This window comes from Phoenix dactylifera, chromosome 1, assembly GCF_051530095.1.
Source record: "Phoenix dactylifera cultivar Ajwa chromosome 1, Ajwa_hap1_PhDact_Kaust_v1.1, whole genome shotgun sequence".
Taxonomy (NCBI): Eukaryota; Viridiplantae; Streptophyta; class Magnoliopsida; order Arecales; family Arecaceae; genus Phoenix; species Phoenix dactylifera.
Window position 1 is genome coordinate 37,467,071 of NC_143190.1, and position 14,181 is coordinate 37,481,251.

Here is a 14,181-nt window from a genome sequence, read left to right on the forward strand (position 1 = left end):
CCGCTGGATTTTTTGGGCAGGACCTCCTCCTCAATTTGTGGGCTATCTCTCAAATCTTTCCGTCTCTGATTATTCTTTAGAGACTCACTCCTGGATTTTAGAACCTCAATTTGTTTGGAGTCTGGACAGAGCCTCGTTCGGTTTTTATAACCGAACGAGAGGCTTAAGAAGTGGCCGAGACTCTCGGCCACTTCGTGCTGTTAATCCAAGATTAACAGAAAAGAAGTGGCCTTTCGGCCACTTCTTTCGTTGATTTGATGGGAAAGAAGTGGCCGGAGGCCACTTCCTTTGTTTTTTTATGGGAAGGAGTGGCCAGAGGCCGCCACTTCTTTCAAAAAAAAAAAAAAAAGATGCTGTGGCCGAAACTCTCGGCCACTTCGTGCTGTTAATCCAAGATTAACAGAAAAGAAGTGGCTTGATTTGATGGGAAAGAAGTGGCCGGAGGCCACTTCCTTTGTTTTTTTATGGGAAGAAGTGGCCGTTGGCCATTTCCTTCTTAAAACCACGCGCGGCGCGTGGTTTTTGAAACCACGCGCCACGCGGTGGTTTTAGGAACCACAGCGCGAGGCGCTGTGGTTCCCCAAAAAAAAAAAAAACGTTTTTTTTTGGAAAGAAGTGGCCCGTGGGCCACTTCTCCCTTAAAACCACGCGCCGCGGGGTGGTTTTAAAAGCCACAGCGCGAAGCGCTGTGGTTTCTTAAAAAAAAAAAAAACCGTACCGGTGCGAACCGGCACCGGTACGGGGCCCGTACCGGCCGGTTCGCAGATGAAAACCGGATAATACCGGTTTTCATCTGTTTCCGGTACCGGTCAAGGACCGGACCGGTTTGTACCGGCCCGTACCGGCCGATACGGGCCGGTACGGCATTCTTTGGGAAGAGCACTAGTGGAACATGTCAATTTTTAGGAAACAACTTAGTATCATGGTTTAGCAAAAAGCAGAATTCAGTGGCACTGTCGACAGCTGAAGCTGAATATATAGCTGCTGGCAGTTGTTGTGCTCAAGTACTATGGCTTAAGCAACAACTAGAGGACTATGGAGTTAAGCTAGATAACATTCCTATTAAGTGTGATAATACTAGTGCCATCAACCTCGCTAAAAATCCGGTTCAGCATTCTAAAGCCAAACACATAGAAATAAGATATCATTTTATTAGGGATCATGTGCAAAATGGAAACATATGTATTGAGCATATATGTACTGAAAAACAATTAGCTGACATATTCACAAAACCCTTGAGTGAAGATAGATTCTGCACGCTAAGGAGGGAATTAGGCATATGTGATCCTTTTTATTGAAGAGATATAAAAAGGAGCAAGCAGTCTCATGATACATTCCTCCCATTTCTAAAAACCTATGAAACATGAGTCAAACTTGTCATCTATAGATTCTTTACTCATGTATCATTGTCCCAGAAAGAATTTGTAAGGATTGGAAGCAAGGAAAATTTTTAGAAGCGAAAAGGAAGAGAAAGGAAAAATTTCTGAACTTGGGTCGACCCAACCCAGAATAGGGTCGACCCAACGTTGAGTCGACCCAAGAAAATTCTTGAGTCGACCCAACATCGGGACCCCACTGTTAAAAGGGGGACCCGTGAGCTATCTAGGGCACTGTTTACACTTTGTCCTCTTCCGAAAACCTTATTCCCCACTCTCAAAACTCCTCCAATCATCTCCAAACAGTAGATTACTTCAAGATCTTGGAGAAATGGGACCCAAAAGAGCCGTAGCCAAGCGATCCGGGAGAGTCACGGATCCAACGTGCGGAAAGAGAAGCTACGGAGCCATCTACAGTGTCTCCACAAGGTGAGACACGTGTAGAGCCACCTCCTCCTCCCTCCCCTTCAGTACAACTTGCAAAGTTTGCGGGGAGACCGGTTACAACGGGGAGAAGGATCCATTCGGAGTTCTTGGATCAAGAAGGGTTCCGTTTGGGGGAATGGATCCGAAGGCAAGGTTGGGAGTATCTTTGCTCCCTAGATGTGGTGATCTACCCCGGACTAGTTCGGGAGTTCTATGCCTTTCTCAAAACTGGGATGGGAGGGCTCATATCGGAAGTTCGAGGAGTTAGGGTTCGAGTTTCCGAAGAGAGTTTGAGTGAGTTGCTTCATCTCCCCTGCGAAGGAGCAACTCCAGAAAAGCCAGAAAACAAGTTGAGAGCCCTGCAGTTAATTCTTGAGAATGAAGACTTCGACTTCTCGGAGCAGGTTATAGCGAGCTCTCTTTCTGCAGAGATGAGGTTGTTGCACAACATCATTGATAGGATTCTATTTCCGAAGAGCGGGAGATTTGATCTCATTACAGAGCGAGATCTAGTAGTGATGGAGCATATTATTCAGGGTATTCCCCTGAATCTCCCGGCCATTATACTGAGGCAGATGAGGAAGGTGATCTGCAACTCCAGAGTATCTCTGCCTTATGGTATGATACTCACCTTGATCTTCCGACAGCACGACATATCTGTCGAGGGGGAGATCTCCAAGCATCTGCTTCATACTGATACATACACTGCATGATCACTTATTCGCATGGGCTATGAGAAAGTGAACGGACAGTGGGTTCGTACTGGAGCAGGGATTCAGGGTGATGCACCAGAGGGTGATGCACCAGATATTGGAGACCCTATCCCTGAGGATGAGGAGCATATGGATCATCCTACTGCACCTTCAGAGGCTGGACCATCGTCATCTGTTCCTGCGGGAGACACAGATGAGTTCTGGAGTAGGATGACTGAGCTTATGTCAGCTCAGGCGAGGACTATCACTGATGGGCTGACGAGCCGACTAGATATCATGTCTGCTGAGATCAGTGATCTGAGAGAGCAGATAGGAGCTCTACGGAGAGAGAGAGAGACTCATGGACCATCTGTGCCACAGGCTGCTGAGTCAGAGATTTCGGCACAGAGTCATCCAGCTCACCGTGCTCCACGCCAGACTCAGTCTCATCAGGCTCGACCTCCCCTCGCCACTTATACTAGGAGGATGAGGACTAGATCACAGCCATTAGATACTCCCTAGGCTGATATTAGTATTTCTGTTTAGAGCCTAGGATAGGTATCTAGTTCTCATATGTATTTTGTGTTGATCATGTATTTTAAACTTTGATTGAGGAACATTGTATTTGTTTTTGTTTTTGGCATTATTGTACTAAAATGTTCCTATTTTGATCAATGAAGTTTAAATGTTTGTTATTTATTGTGTCTATTCCCATGCACCTATTTGATGATAACAAAAAGGGGGAGAAGTAAAGAAAGAGAAATAAGTTGTGCAAGAAAAGAGAAATAAGTTGTCAAACAAGTTGAAAATTATAATAGGAAAGCATATACATTTAAGGGGGAGCAATTTGTAACAATGAAAATGATCAAATCTAAAATTTCTATTAAATTTCAGAATTTGGCATATAGAATTTCAGAATTTGGCACATACCTTTCACACCTCGATACATAATCTGAAACTCATGCTTTATCTCAAATTTTTGAAGTTTCATCTTTAATGAAATATAAATGAAAGGGGGAGCAATTCAAAAAGTCAAATTGGAAACATTTGGATGAAATAGGGGGAGACTTCACTCTCATATTTGAAAAGCTGAAATTCAGCAACTTGAGCCATTTTAAAACTGATTTTAAGATAAGTATCAATAGGCTCATACTCTATATTTTGTAATCATCAAAAAGGGGGAGATTGAGGATGATAGTGTTATTTTGATGATTAACAAGCAATAATCAAGAGTATGTTACAAGTTAATTCGATACTTCATTTATAAGTCTGTTACTCTCAGTATATTTGTATAATAAGATAAAGATGCATTTCATTGTTTATTTGGATGAATCTAACCTTGAGTTACAGCAAAGTGTGGATTGAGTCGACCCCAAGGATGATTGGGTCGACCCCGGCACATCAAGAAAGCATCTGGCACACTTCTGCAAAAATGGCACGGATGAACAGTAGCATGAGTCGACCCAAGGAAAGCATGAGTCGACCCAAACCTCAAGCCTCTCAAAGACTCAAGAAAACAGTTCTCTGGAAACACTGAGAGGGTCGACCCAAGAGGAAGTTGAGTCGACCCAAGCTTGAGTCGACCCAAACACTGAGAGGGTCGACCCAAAGGCAATGACAGAATACATGACAGAAAAGGTTCTCTGGAAACCCTGAGAGGGTCGACCCAAGTGGAAGTTGAGTCGACCCAACTGAACCTTGAGTCGACCCAAAGAAATGTTGAGTCGACCCAAGTGAAGGAAGGCTGAATTGCAAGTTTCTGTGGTTCTGAGAGGGTCGACCCAAGGAAAGGTTGAGTCGACCCAAGTGAAAGTTGGGTCGACCCAAGGACAGGTTGAGCCGACCCAAGCACGGGCAGAAGCATAACGGCTAGTTCTGCAGAAGTACTTTTTGTCCTTCCAACAATGAGTAACGGCTAGTTTTTGAATTCTAACCATTGGGGCTTGTCCAATGGATGAAAAAAACTATTTAAAGTGGCACTATTCATCAGAGAGAACATTCTTTTGCAAAATATCAAAGAGTACACAAGAAAGACAAAGTGCCCTAATCTTCTTCATCCAAGTGCTTCATTCAAGAGTCAAAAGAAAGTGGTTGAGCAGATTCCAAGAGTCATTAAGAGCTCCATCCACCCTTGAAGAGTGAAGCATCTTTGACAAAGAAGAGAGAAGTCACATCAAGCGATAACTATTCTCTAAACTCTTCTTTGTAGATTATATTGTTATATTTGCTCATCTAGGAGATTAAATCTTCTTACTTTGTTTATTAAACTCCTTGTAAAGGTTAGTTGGTTAGCCCGCAAAACCAACGGTGTAGGTTGATTAGTGAACCCGTAAAACCAATTGTAAAGATTCGTTGGTGAGCCCGGAAAACCAACTTAGGTTTTTGGTGAACCCGAAAAACCAAAGTGTAAAGGTTTTTGGATTGTGAGCCCGGAAAACAATCCAACTGTAATCCGCGGGATTATAGTGAATTCCCAAGGGGTCGCTTGGGGAGTGGACGTAGGTGCTTAGGAGAGCACCGAACCACTATACTTCTTGTTGTTTGTATTGTGATTTGTTTAATTCCACTAACTCATCAATTAACATAAGTAAGATAGTTAAAATTAAGAGAAACCAATTCACCCCCCCCCCCCCCTCTTGGCTTGTCACCTTGGGCAACAAGTACTAGGCATGTCCAATGAATATGTATTAGGGAAAGAGCTGTGAAACAGGATTTTGAGGCTTAGACGAATCCTGCATCTAATAGACCCCAGTCATGCATCTGAAAGACCAGAACAACCCCACCAGCAATGGCAGCAGGTTGCCTGTTAGGTTGCAGACCATAAAAAGTTGCCCCAGCATTGTTATAAAAGACAAGAAGGGGAGAGAAGATGGAGTTAAATTAATAGTGTTCCATGCCATCCAAAAATAGAAGAAGAAATGATGTGGAGCTGAATAAGAGGAAAGGCTTATTTTCCCTGCCTAAGAGAAATCTTGCCCACTCTCTAATATGCTGCAGTAGTAGCTTGTAGAACAACTGATATTCCAATTTGCAAATAATACAATGTTTACATTTTATTTCCACTTTTCCCCAACTAATCTGCAAATAATATTGCAAAATATTGTGATAAGTATAGATTCTCGATTTCAAAAGGATTAAAAATTTAATATTTTTCTTGAAATGACTAGCAAAATATATGGGTGAGTAACTATTCCCATGAATAAGCCCCTTAGATAAGCAATACTCACATCTAAGAGCACAAAATATATGGATGGTTGTAATAAGCAGAGTACATATCAAATATAAATACGGCATCCCAGACATATGTGACCTTAGCCTTGCATGCGGAGTAGCTGATTCCAAATCAAATCAGAACAAGTTGTATAGAAATTCTTGGAGACGCTCTTGTGCACCACCGGATAGCAATATGGAATATGATCCAGGTGTCTGAAGCATAAAAACTTACGAACAAAACAGACTACAACTACCTCTGCAAGGACAAGTAGGAAGACTAAGAAAAATAAATGCTGATAAAGCAGCAGCATAAATAATTGAATAGTTGTTTTCAATATTAACAAGATTAAGCAATTATAATAATTGCATAGCCTTATTTGATACCAGCTCCAGCAAAATTTATGTGCACGTGACACTCATGCATAAAAGAGGCTTAAAAAGTAAAAAGACAAGTAAAGAAAATTGAGAATATGTGCTGGAAGGGAGTAGATGCAAAATCCTTAAAAAAGTAATAAACCCTAATCCCCAGTGTGCAATCCCTAATGTTGAACAACCATAATAGAAGATGAGAATTTAGGTTCTCAAAACCCTAGCAACTATCAATGCAAGATTCCCACTGCTATCTTTCAATGGTCTCCAAACTGTATGTATTCTTGAGGAGCCAAGGGAAAAATCATCTAAAGAAATTAATTATAGTAAAGAAATTAGAGAAATCTTGAAAAAACCAAATCTTTGTAGGGGGCAAGAAGAAATTTAAAAGCGAAGAAGGGGAGGAAGAGGCTCAGATTCACCACTTAATCCAGCATTGTGTTGTTAGTATTCAAGTCTCTGAAACGACAAGGCCAAGAGGCCGCAGCTAGATGCCTGCAGAATAGCAGCAGACGTTCCAAGATTGCCTTGCATAAAAGTAGCCATTTTCCACTTTGCAATGCAGCAAAACCCTCCTCTAGGAATCATCAAAGCCTCTTCATATAAACCGAAAACCGGTGAGACTTTCCCAATATGGGGAATAAAAAATGAAGAAGAAAAGCAAGAGAGAAGAAAAGAAAAGAAAGAAAGAGAAAAAGAAGCAAAGGAGGAAGAAGAAGAAGAAAGAGAATAATACCCAGGGCTTGTAGGCTTCATGGGATTCTTGAATGGATGAGACTGAAACCAAAAGATACCCCTCCTTTTCTCCTCCAGCGACCTCTCGATCCAACAATGGCCGCATACTGGTTGCCTGCAGAACAGTAGGCCTTCCAGCGTTGCCTGGCCCATCGTTCAAGAAGAGAAGACGAGCAAAGGAGAGGAGCCACGGGATGGGGGTTAATTTCAAGAACAACTTTAAGCTGCAGAAAGGCTATGTTTGGTTCAAAAATAAGATTACACAGGGTAGGAATAAGACAAGGAGAAGGTGAACAAGAGGAAGAAGAAGAAGAGAGGAGTGCTACAGGAATACGAAAAAATCTTCATAGGTGCCAAGAACTGCACTGATATCAGGAGAACCGAAGAACTGAGCGGGCGGGTAATGGGACAGCTGTCGGTAGCACTGTGACTCCTTCTATGTCTTGCAGTATAGTCTTGCTTTGCCATTTCCAATAGACTTGCTAAGAGAAAACAACAAAAATATATGTCTGCCCATTGGGAAGAATTTACCAAAGCTTCACAAAAAAATTCAATAATTAGAATTAAGAAAAATGAAAGAAGAATTATATGTGCATGCATCTCTTTTCATGCAACAATAACCATTGAAGAGGCAACCATCCAAGTTCTTCCAAAATCCTCAAAATAAAAATCAACAAAAGTCTTTGAAGGCACCTTATTTTCCACATATAATAATAGTACTAGGCATGTCCAATGAATATGGATTAGGGAAAGAGCTGTGAAATAGGATTTTGAGGCTCCTTCACGAGTCCTGCATCTAACAGACCCCATCCATGCAGCTGAAAGATCCAAACAACCTTAGCAGACCATAAAAGTTCCTCCAACATTGTTAGAAAAGACAGGAATGGAGATTGAGTTAAAGTAGAAGTGTTCTTATGTGGAGCTGAATAAGAGAAAAGGCTCATTTTTCCTGCCTACCAGCAATCTTGTCTGGTCTCCAATATTCTGCAGTAGTAGCCTGCAGAACAACTGACCTTCCGAATTACAAATAATACAATGTTTACATTTTATTTCCACTCTTTCCCAACTAATCTGTAAATTATATAGCCAAAATACAAGTATAAATCCTCAATTTCAAAAGGATATAAGATATATTTTTGCTTGAAATGAATATAAAAATGTATGGTGAGTAACTGCTTTCATGAATAAGTCCCCTAGACAAGCAATACTAACATATTTAAGAGCAAAGAATAGTTGTAATGGACAGAGTTCATATCAAATTCGAAGATGTTGTATAGAAATTCTTGTAGAAGCACTTGTACATCACTTGATAGCAATATGAAATATGATCCAGGTACCTGAAGCATAAAAACATAGAGCAAAACAGATTACTGCTACCTCGTTAGAGATAAGTAGGAAGACTAAGAAAAAGAAAAGCAGATAAATCAGCAGAATAAATAGTTGAATGGTTCTATTGGATATTAATGAGATTAACAACGTTATCAAGGAAAAGTTAGTGTGGATAACCTTGTTTAATACTGTCTGCAGCAAAATTTATATGCTCGTGAAACTCTTGCGTAAAAGAGGCTCTAAAAATGAAGCAACTTAAAGTTGTCATAAATCCTGGTCAACTCCTGGGCTAGCAACGTTAGAAGAGCAACGCCAGGGAAACCAGCTTACGGAACCAGATTGGTGCAGCAACATAGAATTTGGTCTGGAGGATAGCATTGGAGATTTTTCAAGTTGTCTCGTATGTTATCATTGTTCATATAAACAAGAGAATAGACAGCAAGGGAGGAAAAAGGAATCTATGCAATGCCAAAGCCTTTGCTACTGAAGTAAAAAAGAAGCCGAAAAGATGAGTAACGAAAATTGAGAATATGCGGCTGGAAGGGAGTAGATTCAAAACCCTTAAATATGTAATAAACACTAATCCACAGCGTACAATCCCAAATCTTGAACAACCAAAATAGAAGATTTCGGAATTTGGGTTCTCCAAACCCTAGCGACTATCAATGCAAGATCCCCACCCCAATCTTTCAACGGTCTCCAAATTGTATGAATTCTTGGGGAGCCAAAGAAAAAAATTATCCGAAAAAATTTAATTTTGGTGAAGAAATTAAAGAACTCTTGGAAAAAACGAAATCTTTGAAGGGAGAAAAAGAAATTAAAAAGCAAAAGGAGGAAGAGGCTCAGATTTACCACTTAATCTCGTATTGTGTTGTTAGTCACCAAGTCTCCGCATCTAAATTGCCCGTAGAACAGCAGCAGACCATCCAAGATTGCCTTGCCGTTAGAAATAGCCGTTTTTTACTTCACAATGCAGCAAAACGTTCGCCAAGGAATCATTACAGCCTCTTCAGATAAAGCTTAAACCGCTGCCACTTTCCCAATTCGGGGAACAAAAAGTGAAGAAGAAAAGCAAGAAACAAAGAGGAAAAGAAGCTAAGAAGAAGAAGAAGAGAGAGAGAAAAAGACGCTCTGTCAGATTCTTGAATGGATGAGACCAAAGCCGAAACATCCCCCTTCCCTTCTCCTCCTGCGACCTCTCCATCCAACAATGGCTGCATACTGGTTGCCTACGGTACAGAAGGCCTTCCAAAGTTGCCTCGCCCATCGTTCAAGAAGAGAAGACAAGCAGAGGAGAGGAGAGACGATATGGGGTTTGATTTCAAGAACAAGATGGCGTGAGATAGGAATAAGAAAAGGAGAATGTGAAAAAGAAGAAGAAGAGAGGAACGATGCTAGGGTAACAAAAGAAATCTCCATAGACGCCAAGAACCATCCGGGTATCAGGAGAAGCCGGAGGGAGAACCGAGCGGGTGGGACATTGGAAAGCGCTGCGGATCCTTATATAGCTATGGGTCATGTAGCCGTTACAAACACCCCGCAGCTTACGTCTTATGCGACCACTTATTCTGGAGCGTCTAGCGAGATCTTTTTTTCATATAAGTCGGCATGACTTGCCGATATTATGTAGCTTGCATTACCTACTTTTCTTTTTTTTTCCTTTTTTTTTTTTTTTTTTTTTTTTTTTTTTTTTTTTTTTTTTGTACAACGGTAGCTTATGTCAGTCTAGCATGAATACTACCAGTAGAGTCAAGAAGTACTGACCTTTATATAGGCACTTTTGTATTTGATATCTACACTGAAAACTTTGCCTTCTATGATATGCCAAAGGAGCGTGCCAATCAAAAATAGAATCATGTTTATCATATCACCCAAAAATTGTAGAATCATGCATATAGGACTTGATCTAGTCTCGGCATGCCAAGTAAAGGATGCTTGTATAAATATATATATATATATATATATATATATATATATATATATATATATATATATATATATATATATATATATATATATATATATATATATATATATGATATAGCAACCTTAAACATAGTACCTCAACAATTATTAGTATTAGAATACCAATATCTAGTTTGAACTAGTCTTGACATGCCAAGTGTTGAGATAAGCTAAAATAAAATAGAAGTAATCTTATATATAAACCCTTGAACAGATGTTAGTAATAAAGATGAGAAAATTTTTGTTCTACACAATGTTCAAAATAAACTAGTCTTGACACACCTAGTGGCTAGTGCTGGGACTAATTCAAACATGATAGAAGCGAAAATATCTCAGATCTTTAAGAATGTAAGTATTAGATGTGAATGCAGGACCTTAGCTGCAGCATTATAATGAAGAATGCAAACATTAAGTCCTAAGCAGCCATTGAAATTGGATTTCCAGGACCTCCAACTGCTGATGTATTGACACAAATAGGCCGACATAGCATTTGTTGACAATGGCCTAGATTACTGATTTTCCATGGCCAGCTTGCTGAATTTCATCTCATTCTCAAAATCCCAGGAGTAAAGTAAGAAAGTGAATTCAGCAAGAAAAGTAATGCAGCTTTCTGTAAAGATGTCAGGATATGAGACTTTGTATCTATCGATCTATTTTAGTTCAGCAACATGACTTTAAACACTACATCCAAATCTCGCATGGCCTCAAACAATGACTCTTGGAGTTTCCCTCTCCAGAAACTATCTGCAATATTGAGAACATAACTACTAGTATAGTGCAGCCATGTCTAGATTTTCAGATCTTCTGAGGACACGTGCTCTTACAAAATTGATTCGAGAACTAAAGAACTCGACAATTCAAATTAATCAGAATCTCCACCTTGCTTGGTGCTTTCTTGACTTGCTTCTCCATTGTCTTCATCTGCTGGTGAGCCTCCATGAGCCTCCGTTGTCAGGCTTTGCAGGGCCTGGTCCTGCCGATACCTTCACCATCCATGGATGCAAGAGCCTTTCACTGAGTTCGAACCCCTTACGAAATTCTTGAATTATAATGCCTTCTTCAAACTCCATGGATTCCTCACGCATTCTTGCCTCATGAAGCTTTTACAAAAAAATGAAAGTTTGTAAGAGTAACAACATAAGTGAATAAGAAATGTAGAGATTACGTACATAGATGCGTGTGTATTTCAAATTTTACAGAAAAATAAGAAGGAAAGAGAAAAAATATTTTGCAGACAATTCTTTTCCCATCATTGTAAAAAGAAAAGTTACATATATTTGTTAGATCAGGAGCACAAGTAAGATTAGCTGTTTGCACCATTCTGCTTCAATTAGGTTCTTTGGCATGTAACCTGTGCCTCCAAGATAAATGCAGCTCCTTCAATTAAATGGCTGCGTCCATAGTGAGCTTAGACTGCATAACTGAATGGTTATGCCAAATGTTGCATCAAACATCAATTTGGCAATGACAATTGCAGAGCTGCTGTCTTGTTGAGAGTCAGTCAAATGTTCATAAACCTCAAGTTTTCATATTTTTAACAATAAATTCTTGCAACTTATGCATGTAATTAGAGACTTGCTGGTTAAAATTGAGAAAAGCTAGAACAGCTTGAATAGCACGCAGGTTTATTCATGGATTAGGCAGGAAATGAAACTTCTAAAGCTTCATAGCAGGCAGCACATATAAAGGGAGCATAACTCGACATTATAAACAACAACTTACCAAAGGATCAAATGGATTGCCGACAGTTTCCACCCCTTCAACACCCAATGAGCTCAAGATCTCCAAAAACTGTTTGTGGATGCTCTGATAACTGTTGGGCACTTTTTTTCTTCTCCCTGTCTCCACCTTTATCTGAGTTTTATCTCTTTCAGAATTGTCTAGAACAGGCAATAAGCTTTCTATAACTTGTCCTTGCACTTTTGTCATCAAAGAAAGCCCTTCTTTCTCCGTTCTTTTCCTGAAGTTGTCAAAGTACGCAATGATCCTAAGAATGTGGTCTTCTTCTTCAGACAAAGTAGCATCTTTGGCTGCAAGGGAGGAACCCATTGACCTGAAGTTCTGAGGCGGGTATAATCATTAAGATCTGGTGGAATCTTATATACTTGCACCTGGAAGACGGCCTTAGACTGGCTGGGATCCATGATGGACGTAAAGAGAATCCACTTACGGCAATCAGGAATGTTTCTGATGGCATTGTCTTTGTCTCTCTCAGGAGGGAAGTCTGTAATTCTTCTCATAGTTCATGACCTGGGAGAAATCTAAGCTCTGGTAACAGTTTCCAGCTTCTCCATAGATGCAGTCAGAGGTGTCTTTTTTCAAAGTGCAGGCTCCCCTCAAGCTGTAAAAAAATTCTCCACGCTTCCACTCCCATGTGAGGTTGTAATTGTTGAGCCGGCCAATAGTATTGTTGTTTTCAATGGTCGCTTGGGCAGGGTACTTGTTTCCAGAGGCCCGGAAAACATCGTAGGTGATGAGGAGGCCGCCTTTCCTTCGAGGAAGGAACCTGGTGGCATCAGTCTTATGGGCCTTGAATTTAGGGTTTTTGATACAACATACATACATTTGGCTCCCTGCTGATATAAGTTCTTATTATATCTCATGTACACTGGTCATACTAAAGGAATGATCTGTTCTAGAACATTTTATTCCAGAAACATAATGCTTTCAAGCATGCCACAGATGTCTCATTACAAGGGAAATTTCAATAAATAGCATGTGATATAAGAGGAGGAAATATTCTTGCTTATTAGAAGAATCAAGATTCAGTAGTTTCAGCAGAAATCTTCTCCATTTTTTCTTCCTCAGAGAGACTTCTGTTCGGTTGGAACCTTACATTTGTTTTCATGTGGGCATATCTGGCTACGAAGAAGCTGTCTTTATTTGTATATGTTGGTAAAATTTTCAGGTAATTGGCATTCAAATGCATACAAAATAAGTTCTTTGGCTTCAAAATCGAGTAGAAACTACAAACAGCAATTGTCCTTCCAATTACGTTGGTTTTCCTCGAAAGAATTAAAGTGACAAACATGGTTTTTATCTTTAGGAAAAATGAAAGCCTAATTCTTTTTGTTTTGGTTTTTATTGTATGGTAATATGCTTGGAAATTATTACTTCAGATGGATGGAGATATCTGATTATAGGATTGCCACTTTTAAATGCAGACCCCATAAAAGATTGCCACTTCCATATATTCACATTCCAATTAAATAGGATAATAATCGATTTTTTTATCTTATCTCTAATATATTGAAATGGCTTTCGATTTTCTTCTAAAACCTCCTAAAGAATGAAAGTTACCTTACATAAAGCATCTGTCAGCCATGTAAAAAATTTCTTCTACTCCATCATCACCTGTCGTAATGCTAACATATACATCCTTCTACTTGGAGAAAAAGAAAAGGGCCTATCTTAAAACAGTGCAAATTACCAAGTATGATTCTTACCTTGGCGAGTGGGTGCAGAACATTTGACCCCATCAGTTTCCAGCTTAATTGTCTTCGGCATCAATATTCCCGCCCCAGGCGCATGCTGACGCTCGTACTCCAGTAGGGACCAGGAAGGAGTTGAAGAAGACTGCGGAGAGGAGGACTCCGCGGCATTGATGCAGAGATTTGCCCTCTTTTAACCCAGGAGCGATGGGTCGACGTTAATGAAAAATAAGATTTTTAAGCATGATTTTTGTGGGAATTTGGAGTTCAGAGAACGAGGAGGTGATGGTGGTAAAATTAGTTCGTTTTGTTTTGTTAGTTTTTTGTACGGAAAAATTTTCGCTCATGTTTGAATTGAGAGCAGGGGGAGAAGGAAGGCCTAGTCAGTTGGACGTCCTCCGCTGGGTTTGACGGAATTATAGGGAGGACGCAACGGTCACTAATTCCCTCGATGTCGTATAGATGACTCGTTGATATTTGCACCCAAGAATCTGCAGTAGATTAGGCAGGTCGGATCTTCTCGCTAGCCTCAGAAAATTTTGTGACCCTGCTAATACTGACATAGCCCATGACAGAGGCTTAACGCGGCCAGCGGATCGAACTCTCTGCCTTCGTCCTGAGTTTCAGACTTCTCAACATTTAGGT